The 15,469-nt window shown below is 39.9% G+C and overlaps 1 long non-coding RNA gene across 2 annotated transcripts in view; it reads left to right on the top strand.

Annotated features, from left to right (window-relative positions):
- The window catches only part of LOC123652435, a 28,648-nt gene extending 13,827 nt beyond the window's left edge, over positions 1-14,821 (top strand). Inside the window, exons 1-2 of one of the 2 annotated variants that reach the window (XR_006741785.1) lie at positions 14,298-14,524; positions 14,681-14,821. This is a non-coding gene — a long non-coding RNA (uncharacterized LOC123652435). Of the gene's footprint in view, positions 1-14,297; positions 14,525-14,680 lie in introns of those variants that run through there. The other variant, XR_006741786.1, reaches the window with a different exon arrangement.
- Positions 14,822-15,469: the final 648 nt, after the last annotated feature.

The raw sequence follows: 15,469 nt of genomic DNA, 5'->3' as shown, positions 1-15,469 counted from the left end.
TCTAGGATCTGGAGACACTGAAACACACAAGTAATGGTCTGTCTTAAATCCCACAGTCCATCAGGGAAGACTTACATTTAAATAAGGAGAAATAATTCTGGAAGACATTGTAGAGGACAATTCTGGAGGACACTTTGTAAGCAAGGGAGCAGAGAGATTCAAAGTTGGCCATGGTTAGAAACTGACCCTTACATAGAAGGAAATAAATTCCACTAACCAATCATAGAATGCAAAGTAGGGGTTGTTTAAGAGTCAATATAATTATTTAATCTTACTGGGTCTATTTGGGAATATCACAGGCAGAAAAAAAAAGCACTTTATTGAACACATGATGCCTCATGAAGCTCCCATTTTAATTTCTACAGTTACTACCCTTATGCACCTTAAGAGATCACCAATGTTAATCTGGAAAGCAGGCAGCCTCTGCTTTATTTGGGGACACCAGGAGTGTGAAGCTAAGTAGAGAAAAAGAGACGATGCCAATGTGGAGAAAATAATGTGAAAATCCAACACCAGCCACACAGGACAGAAATCAATTTAGACCAGGCTTTGGCACAAAAATAGCAGGTGACTGTGAAGAGTGAATCCATTTCAGGACATTGGGCTAAGAGGGTTCTATCTACAAACCCATGTCCCTTGCTGTGCTGAGTTTCTAGAAAGCTCCTGGAACAAGAGCTCTGATGTCCCTTAAAGAAAACAACTTTCTACTCCTGATGAGATTATGTCTGTGTAAGGAGGAATTTCATATGGGAAAAGCAGTAGGGCAGGAATCCTGTCCCTTTAAATAAGTGAGTACATCTGCCACACCTTCTCACACCAGCCAATATTAAACAGAATCATCCCACTGCAGTGTTGCTTTCTGGCCCCTATTTCCAGCTGCAAACAAGCCTGCCAATTTCTGTCATCTTTGTCAGGAAATTTTGTGACATGAAGGCCTGGAATCAGTCCAATGATTACTTTCTCACAGACTGTGGAGAACCTGTGAGAAATATCACTATAGGAGTCATCACAGAGACTTGCAGTCTGACATCCAACGTAGTGATCTACAGAGGGAAGATAGACTATTTCTATACCCTGTTATACATCTGTCAAATCAGTGTGTGTGGTAATTAAAACTATTATATATTAAGACAAGGAAAAGAATAAGGAATGCATTTGGAAGGAATCAACTCTAGAAATCCATAGCTTCAATTAAGATTTTTTAAAAAACCAACAACCCTCACTTACATTTTTAAATTTATAGTTAACATATAACACACAACATTATGTTAATTTAAGGTGTATAACATGGTGACTCAACACTCATCTATCTTACTAAGTGATCACCACAGTAAGTCTAGTACCCATCTGTCCCCAAGCATAGTGTTACTATAGTGTTGACTCTGTTCCCTACACACTACCTTCCATCCCTGTGACTAATTTTATAATTGATATTTTGTACTTCATAATCCTTCCCCCTTTCTGTCCCACTCCTCTCCCCTCTGGAAACCATCAGTCATCAGTTTGTTCTTTGTATCTATGAGTTTGTTTCTGTTCTGATTATTTTGTTTTGTTTTGTTTTCGGATTCCAATTATAAATGAAATCATATGGTATTTGTCTTTCTCTGCCCACCTTACTTCACTTAACATAATACTCTCTATGTCCATCCATGTTGCTGCAAGTGGCAAGGTTTCATTCTTTTTATAGCTGAGTAATATTCTTCTGAATATATGTACCAAACATTCTTTACCTATTCATCTACGAATAGGCACCTGGGATGCTTCCATGTATTGGGTATTGTAAGTAATGCTTCAATGAACATAAGGGTACATATATCTTTTTGAATTAGTGTTTTCATTTTCTTTGGATAGATACCCTGAAGTAGAATTGTTGGGTCATATGGTAGTTCCATTTTTTTTAATTTTTTTGAGGAATCTCTATATCTTCCATAGGGCTTCATTAATTTAAAGCTCTACCTACAGTACTCCATGATTGCCTTTCTTCCCACAGCCCCACTAATACTTGCTATTTGTTGTTTTTCTTTATGATACCCATTCTGACAGGCTGGAAGTGATATATTATTGTGGTTTTGATTTGTATTCCCCTGATGATTAGTCCAAGTTCCAAGTAATTAGTTGCTCTCTCCTCATCACTTATGTCATTGCATTCTGTAATATTTGCTCTGAGACTTTCTTACCCCAGAGTAAATGTGCCATCTTATCTGGATAATATGCTGTTTTAGGACAAGGCCTATGACTGCTCATCTGTTTTAGGACAAGGCCTATGACTGCTCATCTGTTTTTATCCAGGACAGCTCCTTGCATAAAGTGAGGAATGAGTTCATTAACTGAAAGAAAAACTGACTAGCTTCAGGGTGGATTCTAGTCCTGTCTCTCCTCCAATTGCATGTTTGTTAGAAGGCCAGTAAAAGTGTTCTAATTCCTAAAGGAGGCATATCCATCTCCAGGTTTCTTTTAGCTCTAAAAGTCCATATCCCTAAAACTCAGTCTGTGTTCTTGTGTCCACTTTACTGCCCACCCACTGACACCTGCTCTGAAGAGACCATGGATAAACCTGCCTTTCTCTAGGTATGTGTCCTCCTACCAGCCTCCTTGACAACCTCATTTGGACATCGTGTCCCCTCAGCATCATTGGCTGCCCTGCAGTTTGTCAAGTGTTTGACTAGTGTCTTTTTTAATTTGATAAGACCAGATAATAATACAATATTACTTCTCAAAGCATCTAAAATGTAAAATAGAAATAATGGAAAAATTATTTTCTCCTTTGAAAGAAAGTGTTTAGTGCTCAATAAAGCAGAGTAATAACTAGAAATGAATAAGATTTCCAGAGAAATGCATAATGAGAGTCTAGGCAATAAGCTTCTACTTACAAATGGAGAAACTAAAAATGCCATAGTAGGACATGAATACTTGCTGTTAGCTTCCTCACTGAAAAGGTAAAACTAGAGTACTCTGGTTAATAAAAAGTATGTGGACATTCTGTTACTACAGCATTTGTTTCTACATTGCACAGCTTTGAAATTCTACATTTCTGATTAGGGGTGGTTATAAAATAACTAATAAACATATGATCTATTATTTAGAATCAGCCTTAGTTTATATTATAAGACACAAATTGCCACCTTTACTTTAAAAATAAGAAAATAGCATGCATAATTTTAACTCTTTAATAATTCATCATTCAATAAACACTTTTTGAGGAACCACCAGAGGCTAGATTTCAAGGTCCTGTGCTCAGTTAGTGGGGGCGAAGGGGAAGCCACATGAATAAGACATGGAAGGCTCTTGCTTCAGTGACAATGAAAAATAATGATTAAAGCACTGTTTCTTGCAGCTAAATATACCGTATTCAAATCACCATTGACTTTTGAAGAAAATTCACTAGTGTGTCAGCAAGAACACCAGGTAAACCTGGAGACTTATCACTTCTCCTTCTACTCATAAGAATAATCTCTAAGGCTGAAGATTTTTTCTGTCTTGTTTAGCTTGCATCTCTAAAATCCTGCTCTTGGAGCAAGGCCTGGCACAGAGTGTCAACATTAAATGTCTATTGATTATCAGCCCAAGTGTCAGCAGGGGCGGGACTAGAAATGTAAATCCAGGCATACTAGGGCCTACTTAAGAATGCAAATAAATTGGTGATAACTTCCTGGTATTGGGGGTATAAAATAAATGCGCTGGGAGGGGTCATTTTCTTCATCTTCCTGCCTCTCCAGCAGACAGTATGGCGGCCCACCCAGCTCCCAGCTTGAAATCTTTCCTTGTGTCTTCTTTATTTCTATTATTTCTCAATCCCTGGCCACCTCTACTTAGAATGGGTTTGTTCATCTCTCCTTCCATGCGGGATGCAGAAAAGGGAGATCCCTGCCATGTCTGGCCCCTGCCACATTAGGCCCCCACAGTGTTCTACTTGTTTACTTTTCTAATTTGTCAGGCCAACCTATAGTCTCATTTTCTTGCATATTTTTGTTTCAACTTTTGTTTGTATGTAGTTATTGAATATTCTGTTTCTAAAAATTCCAATATATTAATATCTGGAGATAATATTAGATCTATTGTTTCTTCTTTATGCACACTCTTACTAAATAAATATTTTCTTGTGCAAAAAAAAATGTCTGTTGAAGGAAAGAATCAATTCACTCCCTAAATACTTCAGTTCACCCTGGGTTAGAAATCTGTGACGGGTTCTGTGACAGTTTGTAAGATGCACACATGTAGTCACTGCACCCTGCGATGCACACATGAGGGTAAAAGCATAGTTGCTGGAGTCATACCCTTGCATTCCAATTCTGGCCCCAACTTTCCAGCCATGTGACCTTGGGTAAGTTTCCTAGCATCCATATCCTTCAGTTTGTCATTTTGGGAATGGTAGTCATAAATCTCCTCCTGACAGTATTGTGTGAAGGTGAAATTATCTAATGTAGGTTCAGTGCAAAGCATAATGCCTGGGCATGCTAACAACCGTCCTTGTTTGTGATACCATTCTTATCATTTAATAGCGTTCAATTCATCTGAATAAATTCATGTCTCTAAAATATGAAATTACCTGGAAGATAAAATTTCAAATGATGTGTTATCTAGGGATAGAGCAAAGTGCCTAAGGCACGGTAAATTACAATCTAATTCACTGTAACAGCAAAAGGACCTAGGAAATTTGATTTCCAGTATCTGTAGCCCTGCAGCGGCCCATCTTTTGGTCTTCCACACATGACCTTCCTGGTACACAGCTGACAGACAGACAGCATCAGGGTGTTCTTTCCAAAGAAGCAGGGATTTTAAAAATTTCAGGAATCTGTGAGCGGTTGACAAGAAAGGAGGTAAAGTTGTTCAGGGCCCCAGCCTGGAGAGTCACAGAAAGTAGACAAGGGCTCTGCAGGGAGACCACCAGGACCGTGCTATAAGTGTTTGCATTTTACCAGCATTCCTCAGGGGCTTTTATCTCTCCCAGACCCAGGTTGTCCAGGGAAATTGTGCCCAAGAGTCAGGAAAAGCCAGTTTCTTTACTGTTGCCCATAAAAAAGGATTAAATTAAATCTTCCTAGTGGAGCTGTGTCCTTCACTTGTCTCTTCAGAAATGAAAAATGTTAAAACAAGATTTAAAATGGATGTATATTTTTCATAACTTATAGTTTACATAAACCCATTGTTGCAATATTATATTCAGTGCTTATGAAAAGTAAACACACAGTACAAGTGAAAGGATTGAAATAACATGTCACACGATGCCATGTCACATGCACAGGTCATACTGCCTGCTGGTGGGATGTACCATTATGAAGTTGAGGAATTGCTGCCCTCTTTCTCCCAGTCATTGCCTCTGCAGCGGGGAAATCCAGCAAGCTTCATGGTGAGCCCCGCCTTACGCGGATGGAGTTCACTCTCTGTTCAAAGGACAAAATAACTGCTCTATTTTCCTCAAGCTCACCTAAGTCAGAAATGGATTTTGTGCCAACATTAGAAATCAATTTTGGTGATATGTGGTGACTAAAATTCCCAGGATGTATTTTCAAGAGTAGAGAGCTTAAGGCCAGTGTCACATTCATATCCATGTTGTGGATCTGGTGTTCAACCTACTTAAATGCTCTGTGATTTTAAATGCGTCTCCAGTTTCAATACTAAGTAAGTGCTATATGAGCATTTACTACATGCAGGAGGGAATGTTTCTGCAATTCTGGGTGAGCAGAGTGTACTGGGAACATCTTCTACCTTCTTTCCTCCCAAGAGTGCAATGGACTTCTCCCACAATCCTCACCTCCCTGGGCTTGCCAAAGCCACAGGTGCATAAACACCATCTGGCTGCCCAGAGTTTTATCTCCTGTAGCAGACTAAGATACAGTTAATACACAAATATGGAAAAGGGCTAAGTTTTCTCACTATTCAGATTTCCTTCCCAAGTCACTCTCTGCACATTAGGTATGCACCCACCCCTCACCGGGACAGTGAACCCTGTGTCATACTGGTCCCAAATTGTGCATCCCTTCCTCTCCTCCTCCATCCCACATTTACCCTACCCAAGGTAGTCTTTTCTAAGTAGATACATAACCTCTCTTCCTCTTCTCCATATAAGATTTTTCCCATGTTATCTATTTTAATTCGTCTGATGTTCTGGAATTGTTGTATACAGTGATTTTGAAACAGCATCAAAGATTAATCACCCTGGATATATATCTGTGTTATAAAAATGAGGTTATGGAGCTACAGTGGTTTGTTTGTTTGTTATTTGTTTCTAAATATATTTTATTGATTTTTTACAGCGAGGAAAAGAGAGGGATAGAGAGTTCGAAACATCGATGAGAGAGAAACATTGATCAGCTGCCTCCTGCACACCCCCCACAGGGGATGTGCCCGCAACCAAGGTACATGCCCTTGACAGGAATCGAACCCAGAACCCTTGAGTCCAAAGGCTGATGCTCTATCCATTGAGCCAAACTGGTTTCGGCGAGCTACGGTGTTTTGATACAAAAATAAGAATTTGCCATCTCAATTACTATATCTCTCTGTTTAAATGGCAGTATTCTAGGATGTAGTCTGGAAAGACATGAGGTGTAGGCACATGTTTAGAACTTTCAAGTTGCTAGTCTGACAAGACTTCACTGAGGCCAATTGTACTTGAAGTGGGCAGTATGGAACACAAGTGGAACATGCTTGTTTGTAAGAGGAGGAGAAGGAGGAGGAGGATGGGGAGAAAGAGGAGGAGGAGGAGGATCAGGAGAACTTCTTACTTGATGGAACAGAATTTCATCATCCTAGGCACTAATTAATTAACTGAGAGAGATATATGCATAAATGACCCTAATAAAATACAGATTAACATTTTTTAAGTGAGTGAATGACTTTAATTTAGAGTAGAAGAACATATCTCTGTGTGTGCTTGTATATGTGAGCACATAAACTTTTGTGCATTTTTTTAAATTTAACATGTTTTCTTCTTACCCATTTGGGCCAAGTAGAAGTTTCCAAATAAAGACAGCTTTGCTTGTATAGCAAAACCATATTTGCAGATGTTTCCTATGATGTTTGACTTCAACTGGAACTACTTCATTTTTAATTAAATTTTATTGGGTGACATCGGTCAACATGAACATATAGGTTTCATGTGTGGATTTCTAATTTGCAAAATCTTGATATAGCCTTTACTTTGGGTGGTGGGCAGATTAACATTTAAAAAGATGTTCAAAAGAAATATAATGAGAATAGAGGATTTGTTAAAGTCAATAGAAAGAGTACAGAGATAGGAGAACCAAGATGGCAGTTAGGTAAACGTGGTACTCACTGCCTCCCACAGCCACATCAAAATTATAACTAAAATACAGAACAACCATCATTCAGAACTGCCTGAAAGATGGTTGAATGGCATTCAGACAACTAGAGAATTAAAGAAGCAAGCACAGGGAACCTGGTAGGAGGGGTGGAGGCATGAAACAGGCTAGCTAGTCTAATACTCACATGCAGCTTTTTTTTAAACCAGGAGAGATATCTGGGCTGAGAAAGCCTCCCATGAGGAGCAAGGGGTCCCAGTCCCATATCTGGAACCCCATCCAAGGGTTCCAGAGATGGTAAAAACCAGTGGGGATCATGGTTGAATAAATGGAGGCTTTTGGAGTCCCAGGTGATCCTCTTAAAGGGCTGAGGCAGGCACTTACACAATCCTGCTTACTCTGAGCTCCAGCACTAGGCAGCAGCTTTGGGGGACCTAGATACATATGGGGAAGAACTGGATTATCTGGCATTGGGGCAGGAACTGGGAGATGGCTTTTTCCCAGACAGGCGGTGCTCACAGGGGTCATTGTTTTTATGCTGAAGCTTCACCTTTCACAAAGCTAACTAGCACTCACATCTGGGTTTCCATCAGCATGACACACAGTGTTTGCTCCACCCTAGGGATTCCCTGAGATCCAGCCCCATCCAATTTTCAGCCTTACCCAAGCTGTTTGCAGTGGCTTTTCCATGTGAATAGCCTGTTCTGGTTCAAGCTTCAAACTCTTCTAAAATCTCTCAAACAATAGCAGCTGGCATCGGCATGCCCAAAACCTATCAATAAGAGCTCTAAGACCTGGTACTAGCACCAGCCTTCCTTGCTTCACAGCTCAGCCTCACCTGGGCATTTTCAAGATCAATAAAAATACAAATAAAGAGTTCTTAAGATCTCTCCGCAGCTCCTGCCAGGTGGCCCCAGGCTATGGCTGACTTTTTACCTCCTGGGAGGCCCCAGAGCCAGTGTATCTGGTGGACAGCTTCAGACCATACCAGATTACAACTGTACACATACACAAGCAACACACTCAAGGGGAAGACTCAGTGAGCACCAAAATCCCACTGAAGCAACTCCTGCTCCATAGGAGTGTCTCTTATACAGCAGCTCTTCCACTGTAATCATAGTTGGTTCTCACAGCCAATTGGTCCAGAAGTCAATTCCTCCCAGTGACACCAACAGCAATCAAGGGTCCACTACAACAAGATTGTGGGAAGAACCCATATAAGGGCACACCTAGAGTGCCCAGCTCAGGTGACTAGAGAAGCTAAGCCACTGGGCCCTATAGGACACCCATTACACAATGATACCATACCAACTTAAGGAGACATAGATAAAAAACAAACAGAGGGAAGAAGCCAAAAATGCAGAAACAAAAAATGTAACAAATGAAGGAAATGGAAGCAAGCAAACTACTGGATACGGAGTATATACAATAAGTATATACTCAAGTATCTTAATAAGAACTTCAAGGGACTTAATGAGAGCATCAAGGGACTTAGTCAAGGATATTAGTGAGAATTTCAAAGACACAAAAAAGATCAGTGAAAAATTAAGTATACACCAATTGAAAAAAAGAATACTTTATAGGTATTTAACAGTACAGTAGATGACTCTGATAATCAAATCAACAATTTGTAATATAAGGAAGCAAAAAAACAAACAAACAAAAGAGCAAAAAGAATAAGAAAATATGAAGATAGTCAAAACCGGTTTGGCTCAGTGGAAAGAGTGTCAGCCTGCAGACTGAAAGGTCCCAGGTTTGATTCCAGTCAAGGGCATGTACCTTTGTGCAGGCACATCCCCAGTGGGGGGTGAGCAGGAGGCAGCTAATTGATGTTTCTCTCTCAATATTTCTACCTCTCTATCTCTCTCCCTTCCTCTCTGTAAAAATATCAATAAAATATATCTTTTTAAAAAAACAACAAAATATGAAGATAGTGTAAGGAACCTCTGGGACAACTTCAAGCATTCCCAAATCACATTATGTGGGTGCCAGAAGGAGAAGATAGATAGCAAGTTATTGAAAGCCTATTTGAAGAAATAATGACAGACACTCTCATTTCCTGGTGAAAGAAATACACATACAAACCCAGAAAGCACAGAAAGTCCCAAACAAGATGAACCCAAAGAGGCGCACACCAAGATCATAATTAAAATGCCAAATGTTTAAAAGCAGTAAGAGAAGAAGAAGAAGAAGAAGAAGAAGAAGAAGAAGAAGAAGAAGAAGAAGAAGAAGAAGAAGAGGAGGAGGAGGAGGAGGAGGAGGAGGAGGAGGAGGAGGAGGAGGAGGAGAAGGAGGAGGAGGAGGAGGAGGAGGGGGGGGTGGAGGGGGAGGAGGAGGAGGAGGGGGAGGAGAAGAAGAAGAAGAAGAAGAAGAAGAAGAAGAAGAAGAAGAAGAAGAAGAAGAAGAAGAAGAAGAAAAGAGGAGGAGGAGGAGAAAATGGCAAAAAAGATATATCTATCAACAATTGAATCCAAAAATCAAAATAAATGAACAAGAAATCTAATGTACAAAATAAACTGATGAATAAAATACAATCAGAGGCATGGAAACATGGAACTGACTGATGAATCTGACGAAATGGGAAGGGAAGCAGGAAGAGATTAACCAAAAATCTTTTTTTATTGTTTAAAATATTACAAATAGTAGTACACATGTCTCATTTTTTTATTTGACCTTCCCCAGCCTCCCCTACCCTCCCGCGCCCCAGCACATGCCCTCACCCCCATCCCAGTGTCTTGTGCCCATTGGCTATGCTTGTATGCATGCATGCAAGTCCTTCGGTTGATCTCTTACCTCCCCCACCAACCTTCCGCAGCCTTCCCACTGTAGTTTGACAGTCTGTTTGATGCTTCTCTGCCTCTGTATCTATTTTTGTTCATCAGTTTATAGTTTCCTATTATCCATAAATGAGTGAGATCATATTGTAATTTTCTTTCACTGACTGGATTATTTCACTTAACATAATGCTCTCCAGTTCCAACAGTATGGCATTTCCTCAAAAAATTAAAAATAGAACTGCCATTTGACCCAGTAATTCCACTTCTACAAATATATCCCAAGAAAACACACAAATCAGAAAGGATATTTGCACCCCTATGTTCATAGCAGCATGATTTACAATAGCTAAGATTTAGAAACAGCCTAAATGCCATCAGCAGATGAGTGGATTAGAAAACTATGGTACATCTACACAATGGAATACTATGCTGCTATAAAAAGAAGGAAATCTTACCATTTGTAACCAAAAATCTTATATGCATATATGTACACAGACAATAGGGTGGTAAAGGCCTGGGGAACCAAAAGGAGGGGGGCAAATGAGAGGAAAAAAAGTGACATCTGTAATACTCAATATTTTTTTTAAAGAAAGAGCTCAGGTATCTTAGAGGGAAAAATTGTGATCTGTTTACAAGGTGAATAAGAAAAAACATCACCACAGATTTTAGATCTCAGTCATTCAGTAGTAGCCCACACTCTGCAGATTTTATTCTGAAATTCCGATAGGCATTCCCACTAACAAATAACACTCCTTGATAACTACTTGAAAAATAAGCACTACAATAGGTCCAATGCACACACAAAAAGCTAATTTATTGATGATTACCATATTGTCAAAATTAGAACCTATTTTCAAGTATTTTGAAATTTGTAAAACATAGCCCACAAATTGGTGGTTACAAAATAGTTACAGGGATATAAAGTACAGCATGGATAACAAAATCAGTAATATTTGTAATATGGTGCTAGCTGAGTACCAGAAATATTGAGGGGGGCACTTTGTAAAGTATATGATTATCTAATCTCTATGCTGGACACCTGAAACTAATACAAAATAATATTGAATGTAAACTGTACTTGAAAAATAATATTTTAAAAAAGAGGTCCTAGAAACCTCTCTTCTTCCTTCCATCATGTGAAGACATAGCAAAAAATAAAAATATTAAAAAAAGATGGCCATCTGTGAATCAGTAAGTGAGCATTCTCCAGACAGAGAATCTGCCAAAATCTTGATCTTGTTCTTCCCAGCCTCTAGAACTGTGAGAAATAAATATGCATTATTTAAGGAAAAAAGAAACTGCTTAAATAGAGAAGATAATCTATATATGTATTTAATGAATATAGTATATATAAAAATTCATTAAAATGAAATACATTAAAACTTCAAAAGCATTGAGGTATTTTTATTATTTTTTAAATTATAGTATCTTTATTATAATTATCACTGGCATTGGTGCAGGAAATCAGAGGTAGCTTTCTCCCAGATGGGGAGGACAAAGAACCCAATAGTTCTCTGAGAATATTTTTAAATTTTGAGGTAGAAAACAAATATTGAAAGCCTATTTAGCTCCCACTTACAACTATTCAAAACTCACCCTTGAATATCTATTTAGTATAGATCTGAAAATTGTAGTTTGCATGAAATAGTTTCTTGGTATTGGAAAAATATAAATTTTAGTTAATTTCTAAATATTTAATTTAGTAGTTGGTGACTTAATATGTAAAACATGAAAATAATAAAAACTCATAGGTTATTAGAATTAGAATTGATACATGTATGTTTGCTAATTAGATGTCTAATAATGAAGATACTCAATAGTCATACCACTTGATATGTGTTAGACCTGTTCTAAGTGCTTTTCATGTATTAACTCGATGTTCATAACCACTCCATGAGGTTAATGCTACATTTAGGTTCCTTTTATTAATAAAAAAAAAATTGAGGTACTTCAAGGCTTAGCAACTTGCCCATATAAGTGGAAGCCTTGGGATTAAAACACTGACAGTTTAGGTCCAGGGACTACATTCCTAAAATGTCATTTTAGTACCATATAGAAATTGACAAAGTAATCATATATCTTATCTAATAAAGAGGGAATATGCAAATTGACCATCACACCATAACAAGATGGTGGCCCCCACAGCAGAGGTGGGGATCCTGTAACACGCATCTGCCATAAGAGTCCCCTCAGCCCTGCTGGGGGGAGGGTCCTCCCTGCTGCTCCACTCCACTTCCCAGGAGTTCCCTCAGCCCAGTGCTCCAAAGGGGCAGCTCCACGGTTGTCCCACAGCTCTGTGAGGTTGGATGCTATGTCCATCTGCATGGGCACAGGCAGGTCTGCATCTCGTGAGATTTTGAGGCACACTTAAGTTGGCAGGAATTTGACTCTGGGTCTCCTGACTCAGGTGGACTTGACCCCCTGTCCTCGTGGGTGCTGGCCCATCTCTGACAGCAGGGAGGTGGAAATATGTTTAAAGAGCAACTATGAACACAATGTAGCTCTGCAGCTGAAAGAAGACAGCGTCATCGACAAAAAATGTCTAAAGACCAACATGCCTCTGAAGTTGAAAGAAGGTGGTGGTGATGTCAGAATATGTTGAAAGGACAGTCATCAACAAGTAACTTCTCCACAAAAATGGAGTACATGAGGATGCAATTCTCAAACATAGTTGTGGTGGAATGACTGTTAGATGTCAATTTTGCCTATCACTAAATTTCTCTGATGAAAAAAACATCTGATGGGAAATTTAATAAATGTTGTAGCAAAGGTAAAGTTTGTCCAAATGATATATTATACATTTTCCAGAATACCCAGCATATTTAAAAAGATTAATAGCAAATGAAGATTCTGATAATAAACATTTCATGGAAAATATTTGTTTCACAAATAGTTCTTTTGCTTTTGCTTCCATGGGTGCAAATATTGCATCACCATCATGATATGGGCCACACAGTCTTAGAATACATGGACAAGTTTATCACCATACTGGATTTGTCTCTATCTGACACTGAAATCCCTTTTATAATAAATTGATTTAAAGATAGTTTCCCGTGATGTCAGCATTTGCAATGACTATTAATACATCATAAGGACAAACTCTAGATAGAGTAGGAATATTCCTATCTGAATCTGTTTTTTGACAAGGTCAGTTATATGTGCTTTCTCTCGAGCTCAAAGAGCATGTGACGTTACAATTAAAATTGCAAATACTTCATCCCAAGGGAAATTAGTCAAGCACTCTGAAAGTGTTTTCACTCTTATGGTGGTATGCAGGGATATATTAGAATACATTTAATCACTTTATCAATCATTGTTTGCATCAATGTTATTTTTATATCATGTTCTTATTGTTTTCATATCATGTTTTGTTGTTTTTATATCATTCTTTGTTGTTATATCATTTTGTTATTGTTACATTATTTTTTTATTGTTCATTTATTAATAAATTCATATATTATTTTCATATACATTTTATTCATTTCTCTTCATCTCTGACACTTCTATTATAGAGAAAGGTAAAATAGCAATATTAAAATATTTCTTCTAATTAATTCTATTTTAATGTGCATGAATTTTGTGTACTGGGCCACTAGTATGTGTATATATAATATATATACTAGTGACCCGGTGGATGAAATTTGTGCATGAGGGGTTATCCCTCAGCCCGGCCTGCCCCCTCTCCAATGTGGGACCCCGCAAAGAATGTCCTACTGCTGGTTTACAGGGATCAGGCCTAAACCTGCAATCAGACATCCCTCTCACAATCTGGGACTGCTGGCTCCTAACAGCTCACCTGCCACCTGCCTGATGGCCCCTAAACACTCTGCCTGCTGGCTTGCTTGCCCCCGACTGTCCCCCACCGCCAGCCTGCTTATCCCCTAATGCCCTCCTGCCACCCTGATCAACCCCAACTGCTCCCTGTGCCAGCATGCTTGCCCCCAATTGCCACCCTCCCAACCTGCTCACCCCCAACTGCCCCCCTCCCAACCTGCTCACCCTCAACTGCCCCCCTCCCAACCTGCTCACCCCCAACTGCCCCCTCTGTTGGCTTGCTTGCATCCACCTTCCCTCCCCACTGGTCTGCTTGCCCCCAACTGCCCCCCTGTTGGTCTGCTCATCCCAAACTCCCCTCTGCTCTATTATCACCCCAACTGACCCCCAACTGATGACCTGCTCACCCCTAATTGGCCCCCTACTGGTCTGCTCACCCCCAACTGCACTCCCTGTTGGTTTGATCACCCCCAATGGTCCTCCCACAACTGCCATCCCATCCTGGCCTCATCACCCACAACTGCCATACCCTCTTGACCATTAACCACCTCTACCTCGACCCTGCCACCATGGCTTTGTCCAGAAGAATGTCCAGTAGGTCTACTGGTAGTTCTCCCAGTCTAATTAGCATATTACCCTTTTATTAGTATAGATAGAGGCCTGGTGCATGGGTGGAAGCTGGTTGGTTTGTTCTGAAGGATGTCTTGGATCAGGGTGGTGGTTCCCTTGTGTGGGGTGGCTTGGATGAGAGACCTGTGGTGGTTTTCAGGTAGGCCATGTCCCCATGGGGTGAGGGTCCCCCCTGGGGGGAGTGGCCAGCCTGGGTGAGGGGCTGAGGGCTGTTTTCAAACTGGCCACACCACCTTCAAGGTGGGGGTTCCCGCTGATGTCCCTGGTCAGCCTGGGTTAGGGGCTGATGGATGATTTCAGGCTGGCCGCACCCCCTTCAGGATGAGGGTCCCTATTGGGGTGCCTGGCCAGCTTGGGTAAGGGGCTGAGGGCCATTTTCAGGTTGGTCATACCCCCTGGTGACCCAGACTCCCAGACCCTTCATCAGTAGCCTCCTGTTTTCTCCAGCTTTGTGGCCATTGCCATATTTGCTGGGTTAATTTGCATACTAAGTCCTGATTGGCTGGTGGGTGTAGTGGAGTGACAGTCAATTTGCATGTTTCTATTTTATTAGTGTAGCTTTATAGTCAAACATTTGATGTATTTATTCACCAAAGAAAACCAAAATAAACAAGCTGACTGCCTACTGAAATAATTTAACAGTGCATGGAAAATACATTGGTTAATAAAACATAAACTGTATCCACAATTAGCAATAACTCAAAGAAGTTAAGTCATTTCTATATTGTATGAGAAATAGAATTCTTCTCTTCTTTTACTTGCTGTGGTATATACCTCCTTGCCACATTAACTGTGGGCTTAGTCTTATGACTTACCCAGTGGAATGTTAGCAAATGTGCACATGCTATTTAATATGAGAAAGTCATACCCTGGGTAGGCATTGGTCCAATGAGGATATTTGAACTGGTATCAAAATACCAGGCCATGTGCTATGGTAAGAATAAGCATAGGGTATAATAATAGGAGTGAATGACAGGAATACCTAAAATGGAATTACATACCCTCATACAAGTACCTTGGAAATGAAAA

The sequence above is a fragment of the Pipistrellus kuhlii genome, unplaced genomic scaffold, assembly GCF_014108245.1.
Source record: "Pipistrellus kuhlii isolate mPipKuh1 unplaced genomic scaffold, mPipKuh1.p scaffold_m20_p_16, whole genome shotgun sequence".
Lineage (NCBI taxonomy): Eukaryota > Metazoa > Chordata > Mammalia > Chiroptera > Vespertilionidae > Pipistrellus > Pipistrellus kuhlii.
Note: the sequence above shows the minus strand (reverse complement) of the source record. Positions and strands in the feature narration are given on the sequence as shown.